Below are 8294 nucleotides of genomic sequence, written 5' to 3' on the forward strand. Positions count from 1 at the left end.
CCTCGCCCGTGCCCTGTAGCGCGATTCCGCATCGCGCCGCCGTCTCGGGCCTCGCCGGCGTCATGTCGCCGGTGGGTTTGACCCACTTTGACCACGGCAGGACCCCCCTGAGTCCCTGACAGGTGGGCCCAGCCCTGTAGCTAATTAGGATTAGCGCTAACCACTGTTAGTTAACCCCCTGACACTGACCAGTGGGCCCCAGCGCCACTAACCCCTAATTAGGATTAAACTAACCCTGTTTAACCCCCCTGTCACTGACGTGTGGACCCCACACGTCAGGTTTGACTCCAGCCAGCCACAGTTGACCACTGATGTCATGCTGACGTCATGCTGGCGCAATATTTATATTTCTGGATTTAATTTAAATCAGGAAATTCCAGAATATTATTTAAACTTTAAAAATTCATAACTTTTATTCTGTAACTCCAAATTGGACAAATTATATATGAAAAATGATCAGAAAAATCCAATCTATCCATCTGTACTATTTTCATGCATGATCAAACAAGTTAAATTGATGTTTTAAGCAGAACAAGGAAAAGCACTTTAAAAGGCCATTTTTGAATTTGAAATTTGAATCCTTGATTCAAATTTGTTCAAACCCTTCTGGTTTTAGTTGCATTAGCCCAACACACTCATATTGCCATGTTTCATGCATGCATCATATTGTTGCACATTGTTTGGTGATGGTTGTATATCGGTGTTCCTTGCGACAGGTTCTGCATCCGAGGAGTACCGTGATTACCATAACGAAGAACCGTATCAGTGCATCGAACCATCAGGCAAGCAACCAACGATTTGATCATATCGATACAAACCCATGTTCTCGCTCCTGCTCTCCTTTACTGCATTAAGACAACGCGTTTCAAACCGCTGTGTGCTACGGTAGTTGAACCCATTTCCTCTGCATGACCTGTCATTTCCACAGTAACTAGATGAAACCCACTAGCATGTGTAGGAGTTGATTGAGCCATATGTATGTGTTGTTCCTACCTTGCTATGCCTGCTATGCTTAGAGTCGTGTTAGGTCTGGTTCATCTGGGTGATGGGCTAGAGTGAAATGTTTATGTCAGTAATGAGAGTGGTGTGGTGAACACGATTTGGTAAAGGTATCGATGAGAGGCCATGTAGGAGTACATGGTGGGTTGTTTCATTGAAGCCGACCTTAAGCACTGAGATCTGTATGTGTGATTTAAGAATCAGCTACTACCATGCATTGGGCCCGAAACCAATGGACCCTCTCGGCTTCTTATTCACCCTAGTTCTCCGTCCAGGAGTTGCAAGTAGTTTCTGGTGTTTGTAGCCTACTGGAGGCCGTGGACAGCGCTGACCGTAGGGGTGGGCTGTGATGCGGTAGGTACGTGGCCGGGTGTACCGAATACCCGTTAGGTATCTCGGGAACCCTGTTCACATCGTTCGGGGCCGTATGGGAAACCTCGGTCGGACTCCCTGCGGATGGAACCTGGATAGGCGATAAACCTGGACTGGAGGCTTAGGTGATTAGGTAGGTCGTGGCCGACACCCGCGTTGGGCTTCCGCTTGAAGGTTGCCGAGTACATGTCGTGTAAACGACGGTAAGTGGTGAGAGCGTGTATGAAGGAGTACACCCCTGCAGGGTTAACATGATCTATTCGAATAGCCGCGTCCGCGGTAAAGGACTACTTGGTTGCCTATACAGTTCATAGACAAGTAAATGGAAACTACTAAAAGCCTCAAGATAAGTGTGAGTGCCGAGGATGGCTCTTCCGTAGGAAGACGGAGGTGGATCCTCGGTAGTGTATTGAAGTGGTGAGTAGTGGACTCGTGTGCGCAAAACCATTTCAAGTTGGAGTATCGTAGGATAGTCTAGCCAAGAGTCAAAGCTGGCTTGCTGCAATAACTCCACCAACCCTTCTTGATAATATGCATGTATATAGGATCTGATGTAAGTCTTGCTGAGTACCTTTGTACTCATGTTGCTATAATCTACATTTTACAGAAGACGCTGCAACCCCTTCTGATGGGTTCTATGTAGACGTTGACATCAACGAGTAGGCTAAAGACCCAGGTGGTGACCCTGAGCTTGTCAAGGACCTTGTAGTATAGCTAGGCTTTCCAAGCCTCTTTTATTTTACTAGTTGTCTATACTCAGACAAGTTACTTCCGCTGCTGGTTTGTATGACTGTATGACTTGTATGTTGGGTCATGAGACCCGTACCTTTGTGTATGATATGTATGGCTCCCTGAGCCTTAAATAAAGTACTTGTGTCGTAGAGTCATGTTGTGATGCTTCGTTGTATTTGCACATATCGAGCATAATGTGTGTATGATTGAAATGCTTGGTATGTGTGGGATCTGACTATCTAGTTGTTTATCTTTAGTAGCCTCTCTTACCGGGAAATGTCTCCTAGTGTTACCACTGAGCCATGGTAGCTTGCTACTGCTCTGGAACACTTAGGCTGGCCGGCATGTGTCCTTCTTCGTTCCTGTGTCTGTCCCTTCGGGGAAATGTCACGCTTTGAGTACCGGAGTCCTGTTAGCCCGCTACAGCCCGGTTTACCGGAGTCCTGCTAGCCCAGTGCTACAGCCCGGACCCACTTGCTGATGACCGACACGTTCGAAGCTGGGTCATGGATGCCTGTCCCTGTAAGTCTGTGCCACTTTGGGTTTACGACTAGTCATGTCAGCCCGGGCTCTTTATCATATGGATGCTAGCGACACTATCATATACGTGAGCCAAAATGCGCAAACGGTCCCGGGCAAAGGTAAGGCGACACCCGTGGGGATACCGTGCGTGAGGCCGCAAGGTGATATGAGGTGTTACCGGCTAGATCGATGTGACATCGAGTCGGGGTCCTGACAGCGTTGGCATCAGAGCCGGACTGCCTGTAGGTTCTCCAAGCCAAACTGGTCGATGTTGAGTCTAGAAATTCTTTAGTTATATGTAGGGGAATTGTTTGTGGGTTGGAACATAAGGCTCTTTTTACTCCTTTATCTTATGACATTCTGATCTGAGTCAGTCCATTCTTCCATCGGGGGTTAAGGAATTAGGATATGTTCTCTCTATCAGGATCACGTGTTACTAATCAGTAGTACCTTATAAGTTTGATGGTTACAAGCCTAGTTCAGTTCTACTACCACATTATGTTGTTAGAATGGATTCAAAACTTTGATATGATGATGTTGAGTGTGTACGAAATCCTTTGTCAAATGTCTCAAATCCTTCTTGAGCATTTACAGCTGTTATGCTGCCGAAATTTTGCTAGAAATTCTAATGCCTTTGCATTATGATTGTGCTTTCAGATGGCCACTCGCGACCTCAATCAAGTGGTTCGCCTGACTCGATGCCTAGATGTACCCGGCCATACTGCCAAGTTGGTCAGGGTAATGACTGAGGCTGGATACCGCTGGTATCCTGAGTACACGGTCGAAGAGCAATTTCGAGACTTTAATCAAAGCCAGTATCTCTGCACTGTCAGGATATTTCCATCTTATCCTGGATCCACCGAGCCCCTTCACTGCTCTTATGGACTCGGGGTTACTATTGAGATGGCTGTGCAGGACGCCGCCTACTCTATGATGACCATTATGCGAGTCAGATCTGGTTTATTTCGGGACTCTGATTTCCGGTATATGCCAGGATCACTTCCGGGAGCACAAGGGTATCTCCAGGCTATCTATGCTGACCCCACTCAGGAGGATTCACGGACTCGCACCACTGCTGAGATGCTCGAGGATAAGGACCGTGAAAATCGGGCCTTGAGGTTAGAGCTCTTCAATACCCATGCTGACCACTGGGCCACAGGCTGACAAGGTCACCTTTGCTGCATATCATCTTGAAGGCCCCGCCAGTCTATGGTGGGAGAATTATGGAGCTATGCGCCCGGCGGGCCATGTCACTACTTGGGCTGAGTTCAGCGAGGCTTTCCGTGAACATCACATTCCGGAGGGTCTCATGGACCGTAAACGTGAGGAATTTTGCAGTTTCACCCAAGGCCGACTTTCTGTGGATGCTTACAGCAGGGAGTTTGGTAACCTCGCACGATATGCAACCGAGGAAGTTTCTACTGACGCCAAGAAGCAAGCAAGGTTCCGTAAGGGCCTTAGTCCTGAGCTTCGCCGCGACCTCCGTCTGCATGAGTGCACGTCTTTCCAGAAACTTGTCAACAAAGCCATCAGTGCTGAAACTGGTCAGACTGACTATGACGCAACACGCAAGCATGGCCATGACATGGGCTCCTCATCCGGTGCTGGTCCTCAGAAGCGCCGCGTGTGGGTGCCCAACACCGCCCTGCCACCCAGGTTCACACCGAGGCCATCTTTCCAGGCGCCTCGCCCCGTTCAACAGTCTGCACCGGCCATGCCCTATGGGGGTCCAACTAACAATGCTCCTCCACGTACCAGTTCCGTGACTTGTTTCAAGTGTGGGGAATCTGGTCACTATATGCGTGAGTGTCCCCAGACCAACCCCAACCAGTCTGCTAAAGCTGTTGGCCGTGGCAAGCCGACAGGAAAAGTATTCCACGCCAAACCGGTCACCGCTTCACGTGGCCATGTCAACTGTATCTCTGCCGAAGAAGCTCAAGAGGATCCCAACGTCGTTCTCGGTATGCTTCTTGTTAACTGCCACCCGGCATCTGTTCTTTTCGATACAGGAGCCTCTCATTCATTTATATCCAAGAACTATGCTCGTTTGCATAACGTTGCATTCTGTGACATGCCATCCACTATGGAAATTTCTACTCCTGGTTCTAGATGGCAGACCTCTAGAGTAAGTTATGGAAATGAAATCCAAGTCGACAGACTTGTTTTCCTTGCATCGTTGATAGCCCTTAAATCTTCAGATATTAATATCATTCTGGGTATGGACTGGATGTCAGCTCATCAAGCCAAAATTGATTGCTTCTCTAGGACTGTTCAACTCACCCATCCTGCGGGGAAGATAGTCAATGTCTTGACTCGAATAGCCAAGCGACAATTATATTCTCTTAACGCCAGCCCTTTGCCAGACCTTGAGGACATTCCGGTAGTCCGTGACTTCCCGGATGTCTTTCCAGAGGAATTGCCAGGTGTTCCACCTGACAGGGATGTTGAGTTCGTAATAGACCTCATTCCAGGAACCGTTCCGATTGCTAGAAGACCTTATAAGATGGCACCCCTAGAACTAGCCGAGCTTAAGAAACAACTCGATGAGTCCTTGAAAAAGGGTTTCATCCGACCTAGTTCATCTCCGTGGGCTTGCCCCGTCCTATTCGTCAAGAAGAAGGATGGTACGGACCGGATGGTTGTAGATTACCGACCTGTCAATTTGGTCACAATCAAAAACAAAAATCCACTTCCCAGGATCAACGATCTGTATGATCAGCTCGCTGGATCCTCAGTCTTCTCCAAGATGGATTTGAGGTTGGGCTACCATCAAATCAAAATCAGAAACGGGGACATTCCTAAAACGGCCTTTGTTACTCGTTATGGCCAATACGAGTACACCGTCATGTCCTTCGGATTAACCAACGCTCCAGCCACCTTTTCTCGGTTAATGAACTCAATCTTCATGGAGTATTTGGATAAATTCGTCGTGGTTTACCTCGATGATATACTCATCTACTCCAAAAACGAGGAAGAACATGCCGAACATCTAAGGCTAGTGTTGAAGAAACTTCGAGAGCATCGCCTTTATGCCAAATTTTCTAAATGTGAATTCTGGTTGCCAGAAGTGACCTACCTGGGTCATGTAATATCTGGTAAAGGTATTGCTGTTAACCCTGAGCGAGTTCAAGCCGTCCTTAATTGGACTCCACCTGAATCGGTCAAGCAAGTTCGGAGTTTTCTGGGTTTAGCGAGCTATTGTCGTCGCTTTGTCGAGAACTTCTCCAAAGTTGCCAAACCTCTAACTGAACTCCTCAAGAAAGATAAGAAGTTCGAATGGACTCCACAATGTGAGCACAGCTTTCAGGAACTGAAAAGACGCCTGACTTCTGCTCCCGTACTGGTACCGCCAGACTTCTCCAAGGACTTTGTTATCTACTGCGACGCCTCGCGACAAGGACTAGGTTGCATTCTCATGCAAGATCGACACGTAATTGCTTATGCTTCACGGCAATTGTGCCCACATGAGGAGAATTATCCTACTCATGATCTAGAGCTTGCAGCCGTAGTCTATGCACTTAAGACCTGGTGACATTACCTCCTCGGTAATCGTTGCGAAATATTCACTGATCACCAAAGTCTGAAGTACATTTTCACCCAACCGGATCTGAATCTCAGGCAAAGACGTTGGGTTGAATTGATCACAGACTTCGACCTAGGAATAACCTACACCCCAGGGAAAGCCAACGTCATGGCTGATGCGCTAAGTCGTAAATCTTATTGTAACAACCTGATGTTACAACAAAGCTTCTCCATGAGGAATTTCGGAAGCTTAACCTTCACATTGTACCTCAAGGTTTTCTTTCCACCTTGGTGGCAAAACCTACCCTTACGGATCAGATTATCAAAGCACAGAAGGTAGATCCGGGAATCTCCCGCATCAAGAGAAACATTCAGAAAGGAATTGCGAATTGCTTCTCCATTAATGATCAAGGGCTCGTATACTTCGGGAATCGACTAGTGGTTCCCAAAGTGCGAAACCTGAGGCGATTGATCCTTAAGGAAGCTCATGAATCTCCTCTCACCATTCATCCCGGTAGTACTAAGATGTATCAGGACCTACGCCAGAGGTTCTGGTGGACTAGGATGAAGAGAGAAATTGCTCAGTATATTGCTAATTGCGACGTCTGTCATCGTGTAAAAGCAGAGCATCAACGGCCTGCTGGCACCCTTCAACCCTTAGCTATTCCTGAATGGAAATGGGATAAAATTGGTATGGATTTCATTACCGGTTTTCCCAGGACCAAGAGAGGGAATAATGCTATTTTCGTCGTGGTCGATCGTCTTTCCAAAGTAGCCCATTTCTTACCTGTTCGTGAGAGTATAACCACTAGTCAGCTGGCAGACTTATACATCTCCCGAATAGTGTCCCTCCATGGTGTTCCTTTGGAAATTAACTCGGATCGAGGAAGTCTTTTCACCTCTCGATTTTGGGAAAGTTTCCAAAATGCTATGGGAACTCGTCTCTCCTTTAGCACCGCCTTCCACCCTCAGTCGAGTGGTCAAGTGGAACGCGTCAACCAGATTCTAGAAGACATGCTTCGAGCCTCTGTTATCTCATTCGGAATGGACTGGGAGAAGTGCCTTCCATTTGCCGAATTCGCTTACAACAATAGCTATCAATCTAGCTTGGGTAAAGCCCCTTTTGAAGTTCTCTATGGACGACGGTGTCGAACACCCCTTAACTGGTCAGAGACCGGGGAAAGACAATTCTTTGGCCCGGATATGATTCAGGAAGCAGAAGAACAAGTTCGCATCGTTCGTGAAAAGTTGAAAACAGCCCAATCTCCTCAAAAGAGTCAATATGACCGAAAACATAAGGCCATGACTTTCGAGGTTGACGAGAAAGCTTATCTTCGGGTCACCCCTCTGAAGGGAACCCATCGTTTCGGTATCAAAGGCAAATTGGCTCCGCGTTACATTGGACCTTTTCGCATTCTCGCCAAACGAGGAGAAGTTGCCTACCAGTTGGAACTACCTCCGCATCTCTCCAGAGTCCACGATGTCTTCCACGTTTCTCAACTCAGGCGTTGCTTCTCGGATCCTATCCGTGGAGTGGACCACGAAACACTTGATCTCCAAGATAATCTTACATATCGAGAGTACCCCATTCGTATCCTCGATCAGGCCGAACGTACCACCCGACGTCATAATATCAAGTTTCTCAAAGTTCAATGGTCGCACCATTCTGAGGATGAAGCAACTTGGGAAAGGGAGGATCGTCTTCGACTCGAGTATCCCGCCTTGTTCCCGGAGGAACCCAAATCTCGGGACGAGATTCTTTTGAGTGGGGGTGAGTTGTCACACCCTAGCTAGTCATGCATCAGAGTGTGTGCATCATGTTTAAATTTTCCATTTAATTTGAAATGGGGATTTGTGGAACCCTCAGAATCATTTTTTAAAATGATCCAAATAAAAATTTCTCCAAAAGGGTCCAAGAAAATGCTCATGTGGCTCTCTGAAAATATTGGACAGAGATAAAAATCAAAATAATATTTTTAAGAGCTCATAGGTATTTATTTTGGGCTTTTGGAATTAATGCATAAATATTTGCATTGGAAATATATTAATTATATATATTAATATATGTCCAAATATTATGCCATTTATAAAGGAGCTCTAGAATAATATATCTAGCTCCTGCAAAAATTGGCATAAGTTAAATAAAT

This window comes from Triticum dicoccoides, chromosome 1B (genome assembly GCF_002162155.2).
Source record: "Triticum dicoccoides isolate Atlit2015 ecotype Zavitan chromosome 1B, WEW_v2.0, whole genome shotgun sequence".
Classification (NCBI taxonomy): Eukaryota; Viridiplantae; Streptophyta; class Magnoliopsida; order Poales; family Poaceae; genus Triticum; species Triticum dicoccoides.